The sequence below is a fragment of the Felis catus genome, chromosome B1 (assembly GCF_018350175.1).
Source record: "Felis catus isolate Fca126 chromosome B1, F.catus_Fca126_mat1.0, whole genome shotgun sequence".
NCBI lineage: Eukaryota > Metazoa > Chordata > Mammalia > Carnivora > Felidae > Felis > Felis catus.
In genome coordinates this window covers 25,856,298-25,884,047 of record NC_058371.1, presented here as the reverse complement: position 1 = coordinate 25,884,047, position 27,750 = coordinate 25,856,298, and the positions used below count along the sequence as shown (strand labels likewise).

Genomic DNA, 27,750 nt, shown 5'->3' with positions numbered 1-27,750 from the left:
CAGTGATCAATAGACCAGTGTCCTGTAAGATGTAGAGATGTTTATGTTTTTAGGTTACTGACATGTACCTGCCTTTTCATGTCTTCATTTCTGTGTTTGGCAAGCATTCATTAGTAAGTATAATTGTTAAATTATTCAGTAGCCCAGAAATTCACTGAAGCATGTGATTCTCATTTTATATTTCCACTAGAGAACAGCTCCTGAATTCTTGCCACTGGATGTGACAAAAATTCAGTCAGAGCAAAAATCTACCTTAGAATGCTTCAGGGTATCAGGAGAGGCTAGAAGCAGCGTGTGAGGGTGACGCAATTCATTTAAGATACTGAAATCATTCATATGGTGGGGTAAGGCCCTGGGTAGTGTTAGATTTTTTCTTGAGCAAGCCAACAAGTGCACACACACACACACACACACACAGACACACATGCGTACACACACGCAGAAGACCAGTTCCATTTCTGGAAATAAGGCAGACAAGATATTCACATTAGTCTCTTTAAATATAACTCATCTAAAAATGCTAGATGTATATTTATATCAACATATGTATATGGATAGATACGTCATTGATAGACAGATGTATATTACATGACTTAGCTGGTCAAAGTAAGGAAATTCTTTAGTGTCCAGAAATGAAGAGAAATCTTGAATCCACGGGACATGCACTGGCATTGGAGTTTTCTCTGGAGGCATGCTGGTGGCCCGGTGACAGACAGCCTGAAATTTAACGGTCCACATATAGGGATTGGGAGACAAAGCCCAGAGCCTGAACATTGCAAGAGATCACTAATGAGACCCCTTTCATAAAACTGCATTTCCACGAGTGGCATCATCAGTCTGAACCAAAAACTTGTTTGGAGAGGAAGACATTGAGCAGAATTGCTTATATTGGTTTTGCAGTGTGATTAGAAGTAGGAAAGTCCTCTTTGTGAACATTTCTAACCTCAAGACCATATTAACAAGTATTTAAGACCAGAATTTCTACTATTTGTGTGGTCTGAAAAGCCATAAGTTTACATTTAACGTGGTCTGAGCTGGTAGAGACCTTAAGGAAGTGGTGTTCCCGGACCGCTGGCAGAAAGTTCACCCTGGAAAACCAGAAGGAGGAAGGAGGAAGGAGGATGAGGCTGTTACAAGGAAGATTCAGCAGAAACAGGAAGCTGTGGAGTCAGAGATGCAAAGATGATAGATATTGGAATTGTCAAAGAATATAAAATCAGTATGTTTAATATGCTTGGGGGAAAAAAGGCAAATAGAAAGAGTGGCAATGTAGTAAGAGATTATGAAGATCGATCAGATTGACTTGAAAAAGAACCAAATGGGTACGTTGAGACAAAAAACTGGGGACGCCTAGGTGGCTCAGTCGGTTGAGCGTCCGACTTCGGCTCAGGTCATGATCTCACAGTTTGTGAGTTCGAGCCCCGCATCGGGCTCTGTGCTGACACCTCGGAGCCCGGAGCCTGCTTTGGATTCTGTGTCTCCCTCTCTCTCTGCCCCTCCCCCACTTGTGCTCTGTCTCTCAAAAATAAATAAGTGTAAAAAAAAAAAAAACCGAAAAACTGGAAAATGGAAACTTGATGACTGGATACCTAGTCAATTATGGGGAAATAGAGCTGGTAAAATTTCCCAGATGACAGCATGGACAAACATGGGAATGGAAAATCTGAGCGATGAAGAGATGTGGATAGTGGAGCAAAATCAGCCAATGTGAAAATACATTTAATGCTTCCTGGGCGCCTGGGTGGCTCTGTTGGTTAGGAGTCCGACTTTGGCTCAGGTCACGATCTCACTGTTTATGAGTTCGAGATCCACATTGGGCTCTGTGCTGACAACTCAGAACCTGGAGCCTGTTTTGGATTCTGTCTCCCTCTCTCTCTCTCTGCCTCTCCACTGCCAGTACTCTGTCTCTGTCTCCAAAAAATAAATAAACATTAAAAAAATTTTTTTAAAAATACATCTAATGCTTTCTAAAGGTGAAATGAGAGAGAGGAGGAAAGAAGCATTTGGAAAGATAATAATTGGGAATTTTCTAGGGCTGATGGAAGAACCATGTCCTGGGGTTCTGGAAACCCAACCAACCCCAAGCAGAGTAAATAAAAAGAAATTCAACACTAAGGCATATAATAAAATTGCAGACTGCTACAGATAAAGAAAGATTGTCTTCAAAATAGCCAAAGGGAAAGAGAGCTTGCCCATTAATTGGCTAACTACATAATATATCACTCAAATCACGATGCTTTTGAGAAGGAAAGGCGATGCTATCCCAACAGAGACCAGGACCACAGGTGTAATCTGGGTCTGCACCACATAAATGAGAGCACCTGGTCACCAAATCTGTAAAAGAATAATGATTCAATTGACTGCAAGGACAAGGAGAGCCAGGAAGACAATGGATAAGATCTTCAGAGTGCTGAAAAAAAGTATTCAACTAGAATTGCATATCAGCAAAATCTCTTTTAAAAATAAGGGTTAAAAAACAAAGACATGTTTAGGTAAGTGAAAACTGAGAGGTCATGATCAACAGATGTCTCTAAAGTAACTTCTTGTAAGAGAAGGAAAATGAGCCCAGAAAGAGTCTGAGATGCAAAACAGTCAACAAAGAAAGTTTAAACTAACATTGGCTGACACAAGTAATAACAATAATAATGCCTAGTGTATAAGGCTACGAAAATAAGATAGACCTAAATTTCTGTACAAAAATAGCATAAAAGTCTGGAGGAGAGGTAAATTTTTTAAAAAGCTAAGTAAGACTATTAATGTTTTTGGAGGAGGGTAAAGCTATTGGTTAATTTTACATTTTGTTAAGTTAAATATCCATGTGATATTTTCTGAGTCACTACTAAAAAATGGAAGGAGTGTATTTCTTAGGAAATTCTAGAAAGGCAATATTAGGGAACGGAACAAAAAAACATAATCCAAAAGAGTAAGAAAAGCATTAAAAAGAGATAAACCGGGGCACCTGGGTGGCTCAGTCGTTTGAGCGTCCGACTTCTGCTCAGGTCATGATCTCACGGTTTGTGAGTTCGAGCCCCGCATCGGGCTCTGTGCTGACAGTTCAGAGCCTGGAGCCTGCTTCTGCTTCTGTGCCTCCCTCTCTCTCTGCCCCTAACCCACTCGCATTCTGTCTCTGTCTCTCTCAAAAATAAACATTAAAAAATTAAAAAAAAAAGAGATAAACCTAGAAGAGTTGGGGTGTGTGGGGAGAACAATGAGAAAGTATGAACTAATAAACACATTAATTATAAATGGACTAATATCTCCAGCTCAAAGATAAAAACAGACCGGATTTATTTTAGAAACCCAGCTACATTATGTTTACAAGAAACAAACTTTAGAGCACAGTAAGGTTGAATAAAAAAAGATAGGGAAAGGTAATACAAGGCAAATCCTACAGAGTTGAAAGTAGGATGGCCATTTTAATCTTAGATGAAAGAAACTTTAAAGCAAAAACCATTAATGGCAATGAAGATCACTACATATTGATGAAAATTTGAACTCACCAGGAATTCAAAATTTGTATTGATTCCATAAAACAGCCTCAACATATATAAAGCAAAATTTGAAAGAATTACAAGAAAAAATTTACATATTAAATTTATCACGATAGTGGGAGATTCCGTTAACACCTCTGTAGCAATTGACAGATCAAGCAGGCAAGAAAAAGCTTGATCAAGAGATCATTATATCTAAAAATCATACTTGGGGCCATAAAGCAAACAACTAATAATTTTTAAAAACTACTTCATATACATGACAGTCTCTGACCACAGCACAATTAAATTAGATACCAATACCAAAAAGGTAGTCCCTCACTGCACCCCTCAAAAAACCCAGTTCCCAGAAATAAGAATAAATAATCAATGGGTCAGAAGAAGTCCCAGCTTCTTAGAAGATAGTTAGAATTACAGAGTAAGGTAAATGCCACATATCATTGCAGTTAAGCTGTACTTAGCATAAGAAAAAAAAGCCTTAAATGCTTACATTTTCAAAAAGACGAAAATATATGAGCTAACACCTAATTTAAGAAAGTAGGTGAGGGGCGCCTGGGTGGCTCAGTTGGTTAAGCGTCCGACTTCAGCTCAGGTCACGATCTCGTGGTCCGTGAGTTGGAGCCCCGCATCAGGCTCTGGGCTGATGGCTCAGAGCCTGGAGCCTGCTTCCGATTCTGTGTCTCCCTCTCTCTCTGCCCCTCCCCCATTCATGCTCTGTCTCTCTCTGTCTCAAAAATAAATAAACTTAAAAAAAAAAAAAAGAGAGTAGATGAGTACCAGAAAAAAACCCATATAATGAAGAAAAAAGGAAACACTCTTCCTTTCCTGTTTCTTTACAGTTTTTACTGAACATTGTCGTTCCTCGTTTTCCTTTCTTACTTTTATTGGTCTGCTTATGTTGCTAGGCATTCCATTTTCATCTTTTTAATTCAGAAGTTTTACCGTCATGTGCTCACTCAACTAATGGCCTGGCCTTTTCCAGTTCTATAAATCAGACCAAGTACCTCTACTGCCCTCTTATTTCAAAGTTATTTCTCCCACTGAGACCCACTATATCCTTCCTGATTTCCTCTTTCTGATTTCTCCATGTTTTGCTCAAACCATAATGGAATGAAATCGTTAGAATTCTTTTTTTCTCCCCCCTTTTCTCCTCCTTCCAGGCATCTCTCACCCCCTAATTAAATCCTGGAATGTTTTTGCTTCCCCTTGCGCTCTTATTTCTGAGGTTTAGCTGAAATAGTTGGACAAAGAATTTCATTTCACATTTGTTTGTGTGTTTGTCTTCAGGGTCCATGTGCAGGATTTACATTATCTGTTATATTCTTATCCATTAATATTTAATGACATATTTCTAAAACCAATGCATTTTTCATCTCTAATTATTTCCTGCCTTCCCTTTCCCCATCTTGAAGTCTCTGTTCCAGTTCATTGGTCTTTGGAAAGGTCTTTTTCTCAAGTATTTATCTCAGATGGGGCACTCTGTGATTTATGCTCTGAATCAGTGCATGTCCTTGGATATCTTCTGCTTACCTTAGCAGGTAAACAACTGAAAATGCCCAGTATAGGATTCGGGGTGGGGGGTGGGGGTGGGGTTCCTTGCAATCTTATTTAAAAAAAATTTTTTTTTTAAGTTTATGTATTTTTGACACAGAGAGAGAACGAGCATGAGTGAGCTAGGGAGGGGCAGAGAGAGAGGGAGACAGAATCCAAAGTTGGCTCCAGGCTCTGAGCTGTCAGCACAGAGCCTGACGCGGGGCTTGAACTCACAAACCGTGAGATCATGACCTGGGCCGAGGTCAGACGCTCAGCTGACTGAGCCACCCAGGTGCCCCTTCCTTGCAATCTTCTAAAGATATGAGCCCACTTCCCTCTAGCTTCCAGTGTTACGGATAAGAAGTCCAGCAACAGTCAAAAAAGGAAAAGCCTGGAAACTTGTTTTACCTGGATATGCCTAAACAGGTGTTTATCTCATCAATCTAACTGAACGTTCCGAATCTTTTTACTCTGCAAACTTGTCTTCCTTAGGCTTAGGAAAATCTTCTAGGTGATTTAAAATTATTAGATTTATTTATTTATTTATTTATTTATTTATTGAGAGAGAGAGAGAGAGAGAGAGAGAGAGAGAGAGAGAGAGAGAGCGCACATGCAAGCAGGGGAGAGGGAAAGAGCGAGAGAATCCCATGCTGAGCACAGAGCACGAAACAGGGCTGAATCCCATGACCCTGGGATAATGACCCGAATCGAAATCAAGAGTGGGAAGCTTAACTGGCCGAGCCTCCCGGGTGCCCCTAAAACTATTTCTTCTACTTCATATGTTCTTTCTTCTTTTAGAATGTCTGTTATTCAAATGGCTGGTATCCTGCCTCCATTTCCCAAATCGTCTCCTTACCCCTTGTGATTTCCAATTTATGGTGTGTTCTATTCTGTGATTTGTGATGTGGATGGTCCCCCATCTTGTAGGCCACCAACACAAATCTCATCAGCCACCCTCTACCCTCTGGATTCAGGCACTGAACAGGTGAGGGTTTTAAAAGCTCTAGGAGGGGCGCCTGGGTGGCGCAGTCGGTTAAGCGTCCGACTTCAGCCAGGTCACGATCTCGCGGTCTGGGAGTTCGAGCCCTGCGTCTGGCTCTGGGCTGATAGCTCAGAGCCTGGAGCCTGTTTCCGATTCTGTGTCTCCCTCTCTCTCTCTGCCCCTCCCCCGTTCGTGCTCTGTCTCTCTCTGTCCCAAAAATAAATAAACGTTGAAAAAAAATTTTTTTGAAAAATAAAAGCTCTAGGAAATCATTTTATTTTATCTGTTATTCTGTAGTCTTGTTCCTAAGTGCTTCTAATTGTTTGATTTAGGAACCCATTTGTCTGCTCCATCAGGTGTCTTTGGTTGGCTGTGCCATCTGATTGTTGGATCTATTTGTCCTCTTTGGCTCCTGGACATCTTTAGATCTATGTGGGTTTTTTTTGTTTTTGTTTTTTGTTTTTGTTTGTTTTTTTATTTTTGTCTCCGTTGGCAACTAGACTTCAAGCCTATTTTTAGTGTTCCTCTAAAAAATCAGGCAACTCTCAAGCCAAAGGGTCCCATCCCATCCCTGTGAGGCTGGCACAGAGGCAGACAGCCCCCTCTGGGGCACCTCGAGGAAGCAGGTCACCCTGGGCTCTCCCAGCACCCATGGCAGAGAAGACTTACCCAGACCTTTATCTTCCCTGCAGAATCTTGGCACACTTCAGTAGGACAGGGTGGGCACCCTACCCCTTGCGGTCCACACATCTTGACTGATAAGTCCAGTCCCTTTTCTGAGCTCACCCAGCTCAGCACTTCTCCCTGCCCCAAGGGAAGTTTCAGGGAGGCGGGGGGCCCTGCGGAGGGCCCAAAGCCTCATTTATACCTACAGTAGAGCCTGGCTCTTGAGAAGCAAATCTTTTGGATTTGGAAGTGGAGGGGAGGGGAATGTCATTTAGATCGCCGTATTCTGAAAATCCCCTGCCTAGGTCTTTCTTCTGTAAAATAAGAAAATTTAGACTAGTGTGACATAATACTTAAGAGATCTTTCAGCTCCCCAAATCTATAAATCAAAGATTAAATAAGAAGCATTGATGACTATGTTAGTTATGTTAGTTATGTTAGCTAGAGTGTGTCATAAAAGAAACCCTTTAGGGCGAGTGTTTTTAAGAAAAGACTAGTTTTTGCGTGAATGCTTTTACGGAAACCCAGCTAATCTGGTGTCAGGAGATGGAGTTTGGAACTGCATGGCAAGATCCTCTGAGTTTTCAAAGCTGTTCATCCTGATCATGTGCAGAACATGAAATGTTCTCTTTCCATAACCTAGAGCACTGCTTCTCAAACTTTACTGCACCCACAAGTCACCTGGGGGTGTTACAAAGCAGACTTTGATTCAGTAGTTCTGGAGGATGGCGGGAGCGTCTCTTACCAGTGGGACTGCTCACACTGCCTCAGCAAGGCCTGGAATATTTGCGGTGGTAAGTAGACCTCTGGTGGCCATAGCAGAAATGAGCCATTATTTTGTCATGCAGCTATAAATTCGTTTTCTGAGAATGTTAAACAAATATCCTCTCCCCCCGCCCCCAACAAAGCCAGCAATTGATACATCTCTGACATGATGTAGGCAAAGCCAACGTAGTTGATTAACTTGGACTCCATTATTCTGGAATTTGGTGTCCTTCCAGACAGACTACATTGCCAGTGATAATCCAAGAAGGGACGTGTTTAGTCTATTAAGCGCTAAAGTGAATGGCATTTTGTAAGGAAAAAAAAAAAAATGGAAATGAACCTAGTGGTAGCCTTTATATGCAGATAATGAATGAACTCCAAATGATGAGTCTTTATTTTATGGAAAAAAAAAATTAATTCTGTCAGGCTTTTAATTTAATTCTCTTATCCCTGTCAAGGGTGGCCATAAATTACATTTCTTATAAAACATTCACTGATTCAGGCCCATTTCTGAATCAGAGTAACCTACTCTTTAATTAGGAAACATGAAGGCAGTTTTAGAGTAGTTTCAAATTTCTCAGCCTTTTGGCTCCTTTCTTCAGTCTGTGCTTCCCAAACAGAAAATAAAGAGTTGCTATGCCCTTTGACTATTGTCAGTGTTTCAAATTAAACAGAGAATCTATAAATGGTTGAAAGGTATTGAATTCTGGAAACTATTTTTTCCTATTTTTTTTTTCCTAGCTACAAATATGTTTCTTATTTTGAATGTCAATAGACATATTTCCTGGCTTTGGCATGGTGAATAGATGAACGTTCCAGAAATTGTCTATTTTTTTTTTGAGATAACAAAATTAGTATCACTTTAGGAAGGAAGATAAACATCCCACACCAAGAATGTGCTTATTCTCCAATTTAAGCCCATCCAGTTGAAACAAACTTGCCTATTGGTGTCAGTCTGGACTTGGTGTAAACCTCCCGCCTCCTGTACAACTATCATTAGTCCTGAGCAGTTATTGGAAAATGGTTCATTGGCTCATGGAAATTTTCTCTAGTATAGTCATGTTCCAGTGTCCTTGCATTTGGACACTAAATCAGATGCCAAAGCAGGTCTGTTTCTTCCGTTGGCTTCCATGGTATCATCATATCCATTTGCATTACGAGAGTTACACAGACCTTATAAATTGTAGGAAGTTCTGTAAGTTTATTCAGACTGCTAATTAATCAGCTTTATAAAAACATCTGGAGTTATTCCTACTACTACCCAGAGTTGGCAGTTATTGAAAGAAGGATTTGTGTAGATCATTTCAGAGGCTTCCTGTTCTGGCATTCAAGTAAAGGTTTGATGAGAAGTACAGGTAAATGGTTAATTAAAGATATTTTTGTAGCTTTAGAGTCTCTAAAATCACACAGTTTTGTGTGTACCTCTGACTCAGGGAGCGACATGTGGTTCATGTGTACAACCAGGCATCGCCTGGTAATGGCCCTGAAACCGTTAGTTGCTAAACGAAAGAGAAAACCCTATTCCTGTGCTCTATGCTCACAACTCCTCTGACACCGGTTGTGTGGGTTTTTTCTCATACCGACCAGTCAGTCCTCTGACACCAGCTGGGTGTCCTACAATTCATACTGTCTACTTGGGGTTAGCAGAAGACCCCACAGGTTAGGGGCTTAGTTTCATGAGACTAACCCAGATGCCTATTTTGAGTAGTGTGTCCCCAAGTCATCCACACTTCTTTCTGGCTTGGGCACAACGAATCAGGGGTTTCAGTGACCCCCCCTCCTCAGGTTCAATAATTTGCTATTGTGTCTCACAGAACCCAGGGAAACACTTACATACATTTATCAGTTTATTATATAGTAAATAATATGATAAAGGATACAAATAAATGAATGGCCAAATGAAGAGATACATAGGATGGTCCAGAAGGGTCCCAAGCACAGGACCTTCCTTCCCCATGGGGTTAGGGTGTGCCACCCTCCCAGCACATTGGTGTGTTTATTAACTCAGCAGCTCTGGAACACTTCAGGGATTTTTATGGAGGCTTCATCCTGTAGATATAATTAATCATTAACTTGTTTTCTGGCCCTGCCCCCACCCCCTCCTTGAGAATGTGGAGTGGAGATGAAAGTTCCAAGCTTCTAATCATGGTGTGATCTTCCTAGTAACCTGCCTACTTCCTGAAGCTATCCAGGAGCCACCCAGAGTCTCCTCAGTTGAACCAAACGCACTCCTGTCATCCAGGAAGTGCCAGGAACTGGGGTCAAAGACCATTTTCCATGGTTTCAGTTATACTTGGTCAACCAAGGACAGGAAGCAGATGAGCCTCCTTCTGATCAGAAGGTCAAGAGAGCTTAATGCTACATCACAATGCCTACACCACTCACGTCCCATCATTACACAGTCATTTTATCATCTCACATCGTTGCAAGAAGAAGGGTGGGTGCAGCGCAATAACATATCTTGAGGGGGAGACACCACATTCGTGTAACTTTTAGTATATTGTAATAATCGTATCGTGTCAATATTATATAATTGTTCTTCTTCGTTATCAGTTGCTGTTGTTAATCTCTCACTATGCCTCATTTATAAGTTAAACTTTATCGTAGGTACGGTGTATAGGATAAAACATAGTATATATAGGGCTTGGTACTGGCTGTGGTCGCAGACATCCACTGGGGGTCTTGGAATACATCCTTCACAGGCAAGAGGGGTGCTGCTGTGCTCAAATTCGAGACATAATTCAAGTGCTTATTTTACACTTTAAAACCTAACTTATTCCTTTCTTAAGTCTGATTTATTCCCTGTCTTGTCTTTCATTCTGTGGAGCCCTTCTATTAAGTGAGGCCGAAAACACAAAGGTACTAATCAGAGCGACCCTTCAAGTCAGAATTGGAAGCAAATCGCTCCATATGCCAAGTCACACAAAAAAGCGTAGGCGTATTTTCCCTTATCTGTGTACCCACCGTGACAACCGTAGAAGTCATTTGCAAAACTGAGACATTTATGGGATCTGTGACGTCAGGAGTAAGAAAAGAGGTGAAAATAAGAGCAGCTGAGGAGAGCCATGGGGAGATTTCCCTTCCCAGGAAGGAGCGACACATTCCAGCTTGAGACTTCCTATACTCCAAATACGGAATACTTCGCTTTGCGTTGCTGCCTTTGTTTACTTCTAAAAGCCAGAAATACATCTAAAATAGAAGCGTAAACGTGAAACGGGTATTGCTCGTTCACACGTGATGGAATCAATTCAGTCGGATCCCCTTCCCCCTACATCTGCAGAGCCCGGAAGGAGCAGAGCGTCCCCAGGGAGGAGAGGGGGAAGGCGAGATGGGACTTCGTCACCTAAGTTTCTTCTGTCGTTGGCTTCCTGGGGCACGTGGGACTGGCTTCGGTGTATGGGTCTGGATGCGGCCGAGGAATGAGGCATCTCTTGCTGGTGGTTGCTTTGCCGTGTGTAGACAGGTAAATACTGAAGGTCAAGTCCGCAGAGGAAAGCAAGGTCAGAGCCAAAACAAACAGTCTACGCTGGGTCAGCAACCCCAGGGGTCAGAGAACAAGTAGAAACTAAGGTAAGGTGCCAGATGGGTTGGAAAAACAAACAAGGGGCGCCTGGGTGGCTCAGTTGGTTAAGCGTCTGACTCTTAGTTTCGGCTCAGGTCATGATCTCACAGTTCGTGAGTTCGAGCCCCACGTTGGACTCTGTGCTGTCAGTGACAAGCCCACTTTGGATCCTCTGTCCCCCTCTCTCTGCCCCTCCCCTGCTCTCTCTCTCTCTCTCACACACACTCTCTCTCTCTCTCTCTCTCTCTCTCTCTCTCAAAGCAAATAAACTTTAAAAAAAGAAAAAGAAAAGGAAAAACAACAAAAAAGAGAGAGTATCAGGCAGTACCCAAGGAGGCAGCTATTTGAGGTCATGCTGACTGCATTTAGAAGAATTTAGTTCTAAACTAACACCAACCCCACCCCCTTGCCAACCATCACCATCAGGCTTTCTCCTGTCAGGTTTTTTCCTGGATTTGCCTGGTAGAAGGCTCTGAAAAAGTCTGAAGCTTGCATTTCTAAGCTGGAAGGGCATTCCCACTGTCCCAGTGGATAAGTTAGCAGAGCTCTCGTTGGGATCCAGTGTCCAGGATGAGGTGTTGAGGGTGGCCTGGGGTCTGTGGGGGCACGGTGGGGATGTTTGCAGAAGGAAGATGGAAACAGAAAGCTCGCAGGGCCCAAGTGGCCCAAGTGGACTTCTGGTTTCTGAAGCGTAGGGTCTATGAGATTCTGGAGGAAAGCCAGGCATCTTTAGGGATGGACAGCTGTCAGTTTATGACTTTGGACCCTCCACATACTACAGGGTTTTACAGAGGGCTTTCTAAGTGTCACACTCCCTCCTGCCCCCAGGTACCTGTCAACTGCCGGGCCTATTGTTGTAGAGCGGATGTTGTTGGGGAAGGGGTTGTTACAGCAAAGGCTATTGAGTTGAGGTGGATGCCCCGGTTACTGTGGCTTCTGTTGGACTACAGAAGCTCCCCCCATTGCCCTTTCACCAAGTTAATGCCGACTAACTATGTAAGTCAAGCACAGTAATAGGGCTTCCTGTGCGACTCTCGTGGAACGCTTCCCACATTCTACAGCAGACGCTCCCGGAATCCATGATGCCTTTCTTCTTTCCACCCCTCACCCAGCCATGTGCCCCAGGAGAATTCACTCCGTGCTCAGCGCAAGGCTGGCTCTGATTTGTCTGAGGATGCTTCCATTCCTTTTGACGGTTTCTCTTCTAGGAATGAGCATGTGACCAAATTGTGGCCAACAGACCTTGAGGGGGAAGTATGCCAGAGGTCCTGGCAGTGTATCCTCACTCCTACGAGGAGCCATGGAAAGAAGGTTCTTTTCTTTCTCTAGGCCATGATGAACTTTAGTCTAATTTCTGGAATCTTGCTACTTGCCTGAGGTTAAAGCTTACAGAAGGAGGGGGGGATGAACCAAGAGAATCACAGAGAAATGCAACCAGGGTCCTGATACACGGTCCCTGCTATGAGATAATAGATCTCCTGACTGTCTAAGCTGGTTTAAGCGGGGGTTTCTGCTTATTGCTGTCAAATCATCCTATTGGTACAGCAATAAAAGGCAGGCGTGTTTTCTCCCTGTGCTAGGAAATTGGAGATTGAAGAGGTTCAGTGATGCGTCCAAAGTAGTACAGCTCCTTAGCTGTACACGATTTGAACCCAGTGTGGCCCAACCCCTAAGCCTGTTTTCTTAACACACACAACTTAGAGCCCCTGGTTGACACAATCTGACTCTTGGTCAGAAAAGCATGGGCCAAGGACGCTCATGCGGGGGTTCCCCAACCAGGTAGCTGACCCCTTGTCAGTCTACTCGTCCTGGGTTGATCTGATAAGCGCGGTGCTTTTGGAGCCCAGGACATTTATAGGAGAACCAGGGATTTAGGTGAGAACAAAAGAGGACTTCACATGAAAGAATAGGAATTTTCTGTGTTACATAAAGACCTCTATTTCATGCTTCACGAGTCACCTTAAATGCTGTTTTCTCAGTGAGGGTTTCCTAATCCCAGGTTTGGTGGCTCATTGTATTATATGCTCTCATAGTACCCTGAACTTCTTGTACTCACCCCAACTATAATTAGGTAATCGTTTGATGTCCGTCTTCCCTGCAGACTATAAATTCCTCCGTCCTCTGTGCCTCCTTTCCTCTGAGCCCGCCCCCACCCAGCCAGTTATTTGGTTTCCACGCCAGGTGACACGAGTGCGTCTGTCCAAACAGACAGGGCATCTCTAGGGAGTGGGGTGGTTCTGCGTACAGGGCTGTGCGTGGGCCGGGGAATGGGTCTGAGGCCAGGCTGCAGGAGAAGGCGGGAGGCCTGGGGGTCTAGAGAGAGGACACCACTGTGACAGTATAGAAAGGACATGAAAGGAAACCAGAGATAAACCTCATCTGTTGCAAAATTTTAGCTAGAAATCTGTATGTAGAAAAGAAGCATCTTTATCATCAAGACAGACAGACAGACACACACACACACACACACACACACACACACACACACACACTCACACACACCCGCAGAAGGGACCTGAGCGAACTCTTTTGTTACTACAGTGGAGTTATATAAGATTTTCTGGACTGGTTTAAAAACTTAACTGTCATGTGTAATTTATTTCTTATTGGAACATACTTTGAGAGTACCCCCAAAATAACTACTACATATGAATTTTGGTAGGATGTAATTATTTCTTTGTATTGAAGTGATTTTTTTTTTTTTTTTTTTGTCGGTGGAGGTGGTGGCGATTTTGGCTCCTTCTAAAGCCAAATCTAGTAGTGCCTGGAACCTAGTAGGTGCTCAGTAAATAAATGTGGAATAAAGGAAGGAAATTGATCACTGATTGTACTCGGTTTCTATGCAGAAGGTAAGCAGAAAGAAATAGTTTATTTCAACAAAGTGCATAAAACTAAGGATATTTCTACAAATGCAATTCCCTTCAACCAATATTGGCTGAAGAAGAAAGAAGAGAGCTTAGAGAATGTCAAGGCTGTTGGGGGCAAAGACGAGGTATAAGAATGGTGTGTGCCCAGGCCAGTTTGGGGCCCGCTGTTTCTTAGCTTGTTTATCATTATCAGGTATTTATTCAGCACATAATCGTAGCACATGACAGGGAACTGGCGGTGTTCATAAAGAGGTATAAGAAACACCACAGTCACACTGGCCTTTTAAAGTCAGAATACGATTGCATTATTCTCCTGCTTAAAGACATCCACCTGTGGCCCTCTGCTCTGTCCTGCATCTTCCCACTGCCTTCTCGCCTCCACCATGGCCATGCTGCACTCCAGCCACGGCCTGTCCACGGTCACTGCTACCTTCCACCCAGCCTCACTGCCATGGCTTCTGCCAGAGCCAGCTCCTGATGGACCCATGTGGAGATGCGGGCCCCAGATCCCACGCTGGGAGTCACAGAAGCTCTTATGAGAGACACCAAGAACAAAAAGATGAATCTGGGGGGTGCCTGGGTGGCTCGGTCAGTTAAGCATCCAGCTCCGGGTCAGGTCGATCTAGCAGTTCATGGGTTCGAGCCCCACGTCAGGGTCTGTGCTGACAGCTCAGAGCCTGGAGCCTGCTTTGGATTCTGTGTCTCCCTCTCTCTCTGCCTCTCCCCTGTTCATTCTCTCTCTCTCTCTCTCTCTCTCTCTCTCTCTCTCTCTCTCTCTCAAAAATAAAATAAAACATTAAAAAAAATTTTTTAAAGATGAATCTGGGAGTTGGTGCCCCACTGGGATGATAATGGAGCCTTATGTGCTCTCTCATGTCCAGAAAGCAGAGGCCCAGATTGCTGCAAAAAAAATTTGGACAGCAAATACCCACCCATTGCAATCCTTGCTGAATTTTGTTGAGGCATCTGCAGACCTAGCCCTGGGTGAGAACAGCAAAGTGTTGAAAAGTAGCTGCTATGTCACCATGCAGACCGTTTCTGGAACTGGGGGCCTTGAGGATTGGAGCCGGTTTCCTACAAAGATTATTTTAAGTTCACCCAAGATGTCTTTCTGCCTGAACCATCCTAGGGAAATCACATACCCATCTTCAGGGATACTGGCCTGCAACTACATGGTTATCGATACTATGACCCCAAGACATGTGGCTCTGACTTCACAGGCGCTCTAGAAGACATTCAAAAATGCCACAGCAAAGTGTTCTTCTCCCCCATGCATGTGCCCACAATCCCACGGGAATGGGGGAGTGAGCAGTGGAAGGAAATAGCAACATTGGTGAAGAAGACCAACCTCTTTGCATTCTTTGACATGGCCTACCAAGGCTTTGCCAGTAGTCATGGTAACAAGGATGCCTGGCTGTATGCCACTTCATCAAACAGGGCATTCGCGTTTGTCTCTGCCAATCCTATGCCAAGAACATGGGCTTATATGGTGAGCATGTGGGAGCCTTCACTGTGGTGGGCAAAGATGTTGATGAAGTCAAAAGGGTGGAGTCACGCCTGAAGATCTCGATCCGTCCCATGTGGTCCAACCCTCCAATTGATGGGGCCCAGATTGCCTCAACCATCCTGACCAGCCCTGACCTGCAGAAACAATGGTTGCAGGAAGTAAAGGCATGGCTGACCACATCATTAGCATGCTGGTCTCCAACCACAAGAAAGAGGGCTCCTCCCACAATGGGTAGCACATCACTGACCAGATGGCATGTTTTGTTTCACAAGACTAAAGCCTGAACAGGTGGAGAGGCTGACCAAGGAGTTCTCCATCTACGTGACAAAGGATGGCCGCAACTCTGTGGCAGGGGTCGCCTCGGGCAACATGGACTACCTTGTCTACACCATTCACTAGGTCATGAGTTTCCTTGGTGAGAGGAAACAGAGACCACCTTCTTGTCTACAGCCTCTGCTATTGTGAGATTCACACGGAAGAAGAAGGAGGGTGGATGGTGGTGAGCTGGTCATTTCTTTCAACCATAGTGCTTAACACTCAACCATTGAATGTGTTTCTCAGAAAAGAACGTGTAGTGAAATAGGGCAGAGGCATCTGTGGCTGGTGTCTGAAACTTTGTGGCTCAAAACCAAACTCCTGCTCATCTTTTAGCTGTTCTAAGAGTGTACCTATACAAGAAAGACATAGTTGCCCCCCAAAGCTGCCAATCATGCCATTCCAATATTTCAGAAGCTTTAACTGGAGCACCTTATGGTGTTGGGGGCACCTCTGTGGATCCAGCATGAGAATAGCACCTACAGGAGGCATAGTGGGAAAGTCTCATTCTAACACGAGCAGTCAGCCCTGTGTGTGTCCTCCCATGATTGAGTGAGCTTAGCAACAGACCTTGTTCCAGAAATGGTTTTCATGAAAACCAGCAAGTCTGCAGCAAGGAAAAGATGCTGTTTCCTGTCTTATTTAAGAAAAAAAAATGCTCTTCTTTTTAATACTTTCAAACATTTTCATGTTCTTCTCGTCCCCTTTATCACTACTATTCCTTTCCTTAGGTACCAAGATCTAGAACTAGCCTAGATTTCCACCCTATTCTACGGCTTGGTTGACCAGCAACCCCATCGTATAGGGTAAACTTATTTGAAGAATGAAGAACATAATTTACGGCTCACCCCACACCCTCAGCTTCCTCATCAGGGAATAGCAGAGAGTAGGTCGCTGCACTTGTTTTTCAGCATCCTCTTCACTGATTGTTCGTCTCCTATCGGGAGGTTGCCTCTGCCCCGATGGACCCCTGACTTCATTCAGCGGTCGTGAAGCCTCTCATCTCACACCATGAGCAGGTGATGCAGGGCAGAACCAGGAAAGAGGCTATCTGGGCTTTGGTTTCAACCTTTGTGTGCTGTGAGCTGGGCTCAGGCTTCACCCTTTGGAAAGATAACCACCATCTACTCCAACCAGGTAGATTATTGCAGCCTGGTTTCTCTGTTAAAATAAAGTTACTGTTGGGGCGCCTGGTTGGCTCAGTCGGTTGGGTGTCTGACTCTTGATTTTGGCTCAGGTCATGATCTCACAGTTTGTGAGATTGAGTCCCATGTCGGGCTCTGTGCTGGCAGTGCGGAGCCTGCTTGGAATTCTCTCTCTCCTCTCTCTTCCCCTCCCCCACTCATTCTCATTCTCTCTCTCTCTCTCTCTCTCTCTCTCTCTCTCCCCCTCTCTCTCTGCCCCTCCCCTGCTCGTGTGCTCTTCTTCTCTCTCAAAAATAAATAAATAAACTTAAAAATATAATTAAAAATTAAAAAAAAAATAAAGTTATTGTAGACCTGGTGGGGGGCAGGGGGAAGGCATCCTACTTCCCGTAAGATAAAGAGAACAGTCTCCAGCCTGTGTGCTCTACCTAAGTCACCAGGCTTTTCTCAAGGCACTCTCCCTCCAAATCTCTGTCCTTCAAGTCTGTGTGTCTTTCCATCCTTTGCTTGATTCTCCTGTCCACACACAGTTTTGTCTGCCTGAGGTGAACTCACTGTCCCCTAGCTAACACCCACTCAGCCTTCAGAGGTCAGATCAAACTTCACTTCTTCAAGAAGACCTTCCCAAATCCCCTGGAATGGGTCCAGTTGCCCTGCCATCTTCTCTCATGCAAACTCCATGTCCCTTTAAAAGTACTTATCCAGAGAGTAATTAAGTAAATGGGCAATTATGTGTTTAATGGCCGCCACTCCTCTAGATTCAAACTTGAGGAAAATAAGCTTGTTTCTCTTATCCTTGCTGGATTCCCAGGTCTCAAAATAGTGCATTGTATGGTTGAGGGAATGAATGAATGTTAAGTACAGTTATCTCCTTGTACTCTCCTACTCAGGCTTCTATTGTGGGCGTCTCATACTCTGTCCATCCCACAAGAATCAGAGTTCTTTAGGGTTCTGTCCTCAATCCTTGTTTTTCCCTTTTTTCCTAGCCTTCCAGTGAGATTCCACGGCAGCAGTTACCATCCTTACATTCATCATTCTTGCCAAGACCTCTCTGTAGAATTCCCTACCCTCAGAACCACTGCCTCCTGGACATCCTCATGTTGACTTCATACAGGCACCTACACTTCAGTTTTGATGCAAGCCCTGTTGTAAAAGCCTCGTCTGGTTATTGCCATAATTTCACGTTGCACTCTCTTCCCAGCCTTTCTCAACCACCAGCATCTCCTGAATGCAGACATCTCTTCTTGACCACTGGGCCTTAGCACGGCTAAGTTCAAACAAAGGAAGAGGAGTTGGGGGAAAGAAGGAATGTAGGCTTTTCATGGGGGAGTAACATGAGGAAACTATTTCAGACAGCTTCATTTCACTTATTCTGTAATCATGTTATATTTCCACCAGTGATTCCGATGACAAAATATTCATGACGTAGCAAAATATTCATGACGTTTGTGGAAAATATTCAGAAGCTTTTGATTCAAGGGAAATTTAGTGCTTGGGAAAGATAGCAGAAGCAGAATGCAATTAAATCAGAGGAAAAGCAGAGTACTGCAGAAAGGGGAGAAACTTAAGACGGAAAAAGGAACAATTACTAAGGGCTGTCAAACATCAAGAAAACGAGAAGTGGAATCCTGGTAGAAAATACCTTTAAGTCAGCATGCTAGAACGAAGCTTTCAAAGCTAATTTGTTTCTAATTGGATAGACTCTATAAAGCACATAAGAGGAGAAACTAATTGGTGCAGCGGAAAGATCCTTGGAGTAGGAGTCTGAAGACAGACAGAGACTCAAGTCCCGCCTCTTCCATATGGTAAAACCTCAGTAGAATCGGAGACCAGGAGACCTGGCAGAAAGCTGAGAGGTCATCCCACCCACACTGCTCCCTCGGAAAGCAAGGAAATGGAGCCCACTTGTGGGGGCACCTCCGAAGCCACATTGCAGGAAGGGACAGAGAGATCAGTCCTGGCGCGCGGTGCCCCACACCTGGCTGTCTCACTGGCTTCTTGCTCAAAACGTAGGAGATGCTATTTCTATACAAGCCTTTAAATATGCCATTTCAGTGGGAGTACAATTAGAAGGAGCAGCCACTGGCCGCCCTCATTTATGAAGCCACGCTGATCAAGTTAAAAATAGCAATCATCATCAAATTACACAAATTGACTTCCTCCACTTCTCCAGAGCTGCTGGAGAGCCTGGAAGAGACCTGAAACAGAGCCAGAAAACCGAGGTGCAAGTGGTGATGCACAAAGCTGTGAGGAATAGTTAGAAATGCTTGTTTTCTCCGGTGACGATATATTAAGCGTACATTAAGGCACTCAGGTAGGGGCTGCGGTGATTCAGACAGACCTTCGTGAAGTCTCTCCGTGAGCAAGATGAGGCGGCCAGGATAGTCCCTAAGGGGACTTACACACTACGGCTGACATAAGTTCTGGGCTCAATGGGGACCCAAGGAAGAAAAGGCAATATCTCCCATGGGAGATGCACTCATGACCATCATTGTTAGTCCAGAAATATGTGGAGAGGCTCTTTTAGAGTGAATACAGGCTGACTTATACTCAAAATGAGGCGAGAGAATGAACTTAGCTTGCAGCATCAAAAGAAGCAAATAAAATCAGGGAAAGCATCTCTGCATGGAAAGTTAATCCAAAAATTATTTGCTGTAAACGCTATGGACTCTTTTTTTCTCTCTCACACACAAAAAGGATAGATCATCATTTGACTCGGACAGTTTAACTGTGCTAACTAAGGTTTTCAGGGCTCATTCAACTCATTTTATGAGTTATTTTTACAAAAACCCAATTACTTTAAAAATTGACTGCAAGCGTGCATACTTAAGCACTCCAAAAGCAGACAATCAGCGCTTATAAAACAGTGACTCATACTGCAAGGTGTCTCCTAAAGACTGACTGTTCTTTGTAGTTACTTTGGGGAAACTCTGATACTTACAAACTTGTAACTTGCAAGTTGTCAGGAATAGCAGCAAAACTATTTTTAGAGCAAAAACATGAACCCTGGCCACCACCAGCAGAGGGCAGTAACAGTTACCTGTCCTCATTTTAGTCTGAATACAGTTTTGCCCCTGACATTAGCCATTAGTCTAATGTGTTTATTATATTCTCATTTAGTATGTAGGTACTTTTGTGAACGTTCTTTATTCCATTATCTCCAATAAATGCAGAATAGAAATAGGGGCGCCTGGGTGGCTCAGTCAGTTAAGCCACTGACTTCGCTCAGGTCATGATCTCACAGTTGGCGGGTTCGAGCCCCCCATCGGGCTCTGTGCTGACAGCTCAGAGCCTGGAGCCTGCTTTGGATCCTGTGTCTCCCTCTCCCTCTGCCCCACCCCGCCACTTGCGCTCTGTCTCTCTCTTTCTCAAAAATGAATAAAACATTAAAAAAAATTTTTTTAATGCAGAATAGAAGTAGAAACAATAGAAAACATGGAAGAAAATCATGTGCAGAAGACATTACTCACGGGCCCATAGGAACAATTCAGTATCACAAAAAGAACACGTGGAAAGAATTACTCTAATCCGTTGATAACATTTAGCAAACGATTAGGAAGAATAAACTACCCAATTGAAATTTTTAAAAAAGGAGGGGAGGGCTTGGCAGGTGTAAGAAAAAAAGGCTAGTAGGTCGTGCAGCATTTCAGCATGGTAAAAGGAGCAAGCCTCCAGGGCTTGCTGAGAAGGCCTGATGACAAGCAACAGATGCCCAGGCGTCTTCGGACGTGCACACTGTGTAGGTCAGGGGTGCCGTGTCCACAGCAGATGGAGTAGCTGCGAATTTCTGCAAGAAGATTCCGTCCCACACAGGGCTATGGGGCTCAGTGAGGGGAACAGGAGCTGAATTCAGCTCCCTTTACCACCTCAGCTCGTGACCAACCTGCAAAAACAAATTGATTGCTGGGTAACTCCGGGGCATGTGCCAATCATCCTGGAGAGGGGCCGTGTGCCCAACAAATTTTCCGCACAGTTGAAACTGATCTGATTTGGAAATGGGTATCAAGTAGAAGTTACAGTGCTGAAGGGGAGCAGAAGATGTCACCCCTACGTATGCCACTTCGGCATAAGGATTATTTGGAGCTGAAGGCACCCGAAAAACAGCAGGAGCAACAACGTTGCCCTGACCTCCCCCTTTCTTCTGGGAAGCAAGAGATTAAAATGTCCTCTCGGTATCAGGAGGAAAGAAACATTCTTATCACCAGAGAGGAGGCCGGGAAGATTCTGTACACACAGATCTTGTGAAATAAATTCTCCTCTTCCTTTGGCTTCCCCAGGTGACTTAATTACTTTTTCATAATTGCCTGCCTTTGTTCAGCTTGGTATAAAATAATTTACATTTCGCCACTTCTTTGAGTATTTGGGTTTTTGTCTGTGGGTGGAGGCTTCCATGTACATGTAAAAATAAATGCATACGCTTTTCTCCTGTTCATCTGTCTTATGTCTGCAGATCCCAGAAGGGGAGAGGTTAAGTTTTGCCTCCCTTACATTAGCAACGAGGAAAAGACCCTATCTGATTTTAAAGGTCTTAGAAGAATGGTTTGTTCACCTGTGGGATGACAACACATTGGAGGACCATAGCCATAAACTTCTCCTAGCCATTAGAACCTACATGGGGGGAAAAAGCCTTATTAACAGCCTTTTATGACCTGGTTGGTTGTATGCATATATGGTCACCAATATTCTCTCCTTGGATGCCTACACTCGCTGCTCCTCCCATTGAAGTATGATCTATTTCCTCTCGCCTTGAATCTGGACTGACCTTGCACCTTATTTCACTTGTTTTCATTTCTGTCCATGTCGGAATGCAACAGAAATGACATTCTGGGTCTTCTGAGCCCAGGATTTAAGAGATTGGCAGCCTCAGCTCGCTCCCTCTCTCTCAGGAGCCAGCTGCCATGTGAAATGCCCAACTACACGGAGATCGACGTGCTGTGAAGCAGCCGGAGCCAGCAGTGTGGACAGATCATAGGGAGGAGAGCCAAGACACCTGGCTGGTGCCCCCAGCCCGTCAGCCAACGGAATGCAGACACACAAACAGCTCCAGGTATGACCAGCAGGAAACCCACCAGGTAACCTGCAGAATCATGAAATTATAAGAAACTGCTTTTGTTTTAAGCCTGGAAGTTTTGGGGTCGCTCATTTCGCATTTCTGTAATAACAAATGTGAAAACAAAACCAAAAACAGATGCCTATATGAGATTTCCTGGGAAGGTCAGCAAAAAACCCAAAGGTGAGGTAGCAAAGGTAAGAAGAAAAATTTCGAGTCGAACTTTTGAAAACGGAGCGGGCTATGTTGTCACTGGAGAGACAAGACAGATGACCATGGCTGTGGGCTGTTGGAAGGGATTCCTCTCGGGTATCGGACAGTGGCGGAACTCCAATAGACACAATTGACAAAATACTATTTTATTAGTAAATTCTTTTTAAGTTTAAAGCATCCCTTTCACTTGTTAAAAGGGTCATCGATGAGATCAATACATGAATTTTAATGAAAACAAATTGTAATGGCATCTATACTTATAACCTCACTACCCACTTCTTTTGTTTTTCCTTTTTAAAAAAATTTTTTTAACATTTTATTTATTTTTGAGAGACAGAGAAGACAGAGCATGGGCAGGGGAGGGGCAGAGAGAGAGGGAGACACAGAATCTGAAGCAGGCTCCAGGCTCTGAGCTGTCAGCACAGAGCCTGACGCGGGGCTCAAACTCACAAACTGTGAGATCAGACCTGAACTGAAGTTAGACGCTTAACCAACTGAGCTACCCAGGTGCCCCTTTCCCTTTTTTTTTTTTAATATGAAATGTATTGTCAAATTGGTTTGCATATAACACCCAGTGCTCATCCCAACAGGTGCCCTCCTCAATGCCCATCACCCACATTCCCCTCCCCCCCACCCCCATCAACCCTCAGTTTATTTTCAGTATCCACTTTCTTTCTTTTTTTTTTTTTAATTTTTTTTTCAACGTTTATTTATTTTTGGGACAGAGAGAGACAGAGCATGAACGGGGGAGGGGCAGAGAGAGAGGGAGACACAGAATCGGAAACAGGCTCCAGGCTCTGAGCCATCAGCCCAGAGCCTGACGCGGGGCTCAAACTCACGGACCGTGAGATCGTGACCTGGCTGAAGTCGGACGCTTAACCGACTGCGCCACCCAGGCGCCCCATTATCCACTTTACTTCTATATGTTACTTTGAATGCGCCATATCCTGAAAATTCTAATTAACCTAGAAGTATGCAGAGAGGAACTCAAGTTCAGGGATTTTGCCCCAAAGTATAGGAAAACATCCCCAAACATCCCAGGACATGGTAGCTGCTCAATTAATGCTTCCTAAGTGTGTAAAAAAGGAGGAAGCTTTAGGAATAGAGTTGTTGATCAGGTGCCTTTTTCCCAAAATGATCATTTCCATGGCAGATAGCAGTGATGAAGATCTCTCCAGTGGATGTGGTCCCAATCCGATTCTCTTCACTCATTTGCTTAGTTCTAGAACCATCTAAAGGAAGAGGCCCCTCTTTTTTTTTTTTTAATCTATTTGAGGTGTAAGGAACTCTCAGCCTCCCTTCTCTGCTTCTTTACCAGGAAGGTCGGCTTCCAGGCAGTGGAGACCAGCACCTTAATTAGCCTGTTGTTCCTCGTCTTGCTTGAACACAACCAGTAGAGCTGTTTTTATTATCTTTGCCCTCCCCCTCCCCCCCCCCCCCCCCCCCCCGCAAACCACACTTGATGCCTCTTCCCAAAAGAGATAACTTCATTCGTTTCATTTTCACTAATTCGAATTGAATTTCATTCATTTTAAATTGTGGATGCTTGGGTGTTAAACCCAAATCAGTGGCCTTACTTTATAGCCTCCTGTGCTAAGAATCTCTGAATAGTGATTTTTGTTTCACCGCAGCTGACAATACTTATTATTGGGTACCTGTTTTGTGGAAGGATGGAGCTGGTGTTCACAATCGGAGGCTGTGGATTCTTTCTGCGGTGCTTGGTCTCAGCCTTTGAGACAAGCACGGATACAGAATCGCTTGGGGGTCACTGTAGCTGACTTGGTATTTTTAGCTGAAGCTATTTTTACTGAGGATGCTCTATCAGCATCGGCAGATGTAGCGTCCTGTGATGTAAAATGGCTCCACTGATGAAACATATTTCTCCCCCTTCCCCTGCCACTTGCCGAGACTCGGGTGGCTGAAGGAGACACGGGGGAAGGGAGGACGAAAATGCAAGAGACAGCAGCTGCAAACATAATGACCTCCAGCAGATTGCTAAGAGGAGGTCCTTCTGGGCCAAGTCGGAGTCTCAATGATCTTGGAGGAGGTTTCCTGGAATCTTTTGCTTTGTCAACCCATCTGCTCTCCCCACCGTCCCCCCCCCCCCCCCCGGCACTGGGTGCATTATCTCTTTTAAATGCCGCTTATCACTTTGCATGGCAACTAAGAGTGTATGTGCTGCATGCTGCCCTGAGCTCCTCGAGGGCGGGACTCTGTCTTGGACCACCCGTGTCCCTAGCTTGGTGGGGATGAAAGAAATGCTGGCTGGAAGGATTCTCAATAGTGCCCTTTCGCTTGCCCTCAATCCACGGCTGGCAGCGTGAATCCTGTTTTGGATAGCACCTTAATATCAAAGCACATGAAACTCGAAGCCAACAGTAGGGTCCTAAAATCTGCATAAATATTTATCCTGTGATTCATTAAGTGCTTGATCTTTTGAAGGTTTGCCCATTTCCTTGCTCACGTTTGGTCCTTGAAAACAAGTGGTTACATGCAATTATTGTTTGGTGGATAGAGTTTTAAAAAGGTAAATATACATATAGCCCCAGGCCTTCTGGCTTTAGAATATAAGCACGTGATCTTCGCACACCCCACTGGGGGGCCCTCTCTGAAGGCTCCTCACGGCCCCAACCCGGCTCCCTCTGGCAACGTCCATGGACACCTGTTCAGTCACACCCTTCCTTCTTCCTCTCCTCTTCTTCCTCCTCCCTTCGGAAGATCACATCCCCCTCCTTTTACTGCCTCAACTCTGCCAATTCTTTTTGTAAGACACTCCTTCCTCTAACTGTTCTTTTTACCTTGACTTATTCCACCCTGTCAGACAAGAGAGCGTCTATCGCCACCCTTTCCCCACTCCCTTTCTAAGGTAAGGGGTGGAAAAGCCTTAACTTAGAGACGAAGAGCGAAAAAATAGCAACTGTGTTAAAAAAAAATCCATGTGTTTTCACAAGCAATGATATGACAATAAATAGTGCCACTGATCTTTTTTTTAATGTTTATTTTTTTTTTTAATTTTGAGTTTTTAAGACAGAGAGTTTTTGAGACAGAGAGAGAGCATGAACGGGGGAGGGTCAGAGAGAGAGGGAGACACAGAAGCAGAAGCAGGCTCCAGACTCTGAGCTGTCAGCACAGAGCCGGACGTGGGGTTTGAACTCACGGACCGCGAGATCATAACCTGAGCCAAAGTCGGTCGCTCAACGGACTGAGCCACCCAGGCGCCCCAATGTTTATTTATTTTTTAAGAGAGAGACAGAACACAAGCAGGGGAGGGGCGGAGAGAGAGGGAGACACAGGATCCGAAGCAGGCTCCAGGCTCTGAGCTGTCAGCACAGAGCCCGACGTGGGGCTCGGGCTCACAGACTGTGAGATCATGACTTGAGCTGAAGCCTGACGCTCAACCGACTGGGCCACCCAGACATCCCGGCCACTGATCTTTACAACCCAGAAATGTCCTTCAGAATCAGCTCAGTCTTTATCCATCTCCTCAGCCTCGTGAGGGGAAAAGCGACTCCTTTTCAATTGCCAACAGAGTTTACGCTTAAAAAAAAAATTACTCCATAGTTTCTTTTCATTTTGATATTTAAAAATTCCTGGTAACACAGTGGTATTTTTCTTAGTGCTTTTGTTTGTCAATAGCTAGCATTTTAACTACATGGTAGATAGAGGGAAGACTGGTCTCAAAGACCAGCCTGCAAATTCTTAAAACATTGTTTCCATGGAGAACTGTGTCCTAAGGTCCAGAAAAACCGATTGAAAGCATACTTTGCCAACACGGTGTTTGCGATGTGGGTAACAGTCCACGGTGATTAGTCTTTGTATTCAGAAAAATCGGTTGTGCTGCTAATTCCTAACTTTCTTTTGTGTGGCCATTTCATACGGGTAATTTACTCTATCTGGCTTAGCTTCCACTTTACTTGATAATCTTTTTTGAGATTTGAAACAATTTTTCTACATTCTGCGACCTAATCCCTCAGTGGCACACACATGCACAAAAATCATATCAACTAGTCAGGGACTTGGAATATTGAACCTTATTAGATATCCATTTTATTCTGCCATATGGTCACCCATTATTTAAAAAAAGGAAACCACAGACATAAAACAAATTCCTTTCTATTCTACTACAGACTGGATTTTTGGTATTCAGTGTTTCTGAGTAATGTGCTTATTTACATTAATTTACTTTATGCTTAATTTATATAATTATTATATAATTATTATATTATATTAATGTGTGTATTTGTATCCATAATCATATATGTACTTGACTATATATCTTATTTTTATTTGTGGTTTTCTCTTCTGTGTTATAAAGGGTGAACTAAAAAATTACAGTTGAATAAAGATCTCATTTGTCATTTACAAAATAATTTATGAAATTGTATGCCACTCCGCTGAGAGGCTGGAGCAGGAGGGACAACCTAGTTGGTCCCACAAAGCCTGAGGTGGATGCTTCTGGCCCAAATTCTAATGTGTTCGGCCAGAACGCAAATACTGGAAGGTGTTGTCCTGGAAGGTAAGCTGAGCTAAAAGCTGGGAAAGTAGGTCTAAGGCACATTGCCCGTGAAGAAGACCAGGAGAAAACCAGGAGCTGAGGTTCAGAGTTGGAAAGGAGAGGGTGAGGGGGCTCTGGGGAGGTAGGAATTCAGTTTCTGGAGATAGCATGCCAATGCCTGTATCCTGGGGCCATTTAAAGGGGCCAGAGACCTTGAGTTTTTCCTAAGAACTCAAATTTGGTTTAACATTTTTAAATTGACCAATGAAAGTAAATATATCAAGAGTCTAAGAGAAAATATATGATCATCTCAACAGATAGAAATAATCCACCCATCCACGATAAAGTGTTCCAACAAACTCAGAAGGGCACTTCATCAACTAGATACAGTGTATGTATGAGAAACCTACATCTAACCTCTTAATGGTAAAGGACAAAACAGGAATGTGTGTTTAACCACATGTATTCAGTACCCTACAGGAGGTTCTAGCCAGTGCAATAAGGACGAAAGAGATACAAAAGGTATTCTGATTTGAAAGGAAGAAGTGAAATTATCTGTCAATTCACTAATGACATGCCTGTGTTGAAAATCCTAGGAAATCCACAAAAAATGTGTTTAGAACTAATATGTGCATTTAGTAAACTTGCAGGATACAAGGTCAATATACAGAAAATCAGTTACATCCCCATACAGTAGCAACAAACAATTGGAGATTACAATTTTTTTAATTGTTTATTTACAAAAAATTTTTAAAGACCACTTATAATACTAACAAAAATATGAAATATTTTGGGATTCATCTTTGAGAAGACATGTAGGATCAATCAGTTCATTGAAAATGTCAAAATATTGCTAAGAGAAAGTAAACACCTAGACAAATGGAGATATATACCATGTTCATGGGTCAGGAGACTCAATAGCCTTGTCTATTGGGATAGTAGTGGATGTACAGTAATAGTGCAGAATGTCAGTTATCCTAAAATTGCTCCATAGATTCAATGCAGTCCTAGTGGACTTTTTTTGGTAGAAATTACTAAGCTGATGATATAATTTATAAGCAAATACAAAATAGGTAGACAGTTAAAACTTTGGAAAGGAACAAAGTTGGGCGACTTATACTATTTGACTTCAAGGCATATTGTAAAGCTAGAGCAATCA

At 43.7% G+C, this 27,750-nt stretch overlaps 1 long non-coding RNA gene and 1 pseudogene across 1 annotated transcript in view; both read left to right on the top strand.

Moving 5' to 3' along the window:
- Window positions 1–27,750, top strand: part of LOC109498756 — a 41,287-nt gene that overhangs the window by 12,225 nt on the left and 1,312 nt on the right. Inside the window, exon 4 of the long non-coding RNA XR_002741639.2 lies at window positions 21,720–21,880. This is a non-coding gene — a long non-coding RNA (uncharacterized LOC109498756). The remainder of the gene's footprint in view (window positions 1–21,719; window positions 21,881–27,750) is intronic.
- On the top strand, window positions 13,838–16,897 carry LOC101087572 (annotated as a pseudogene).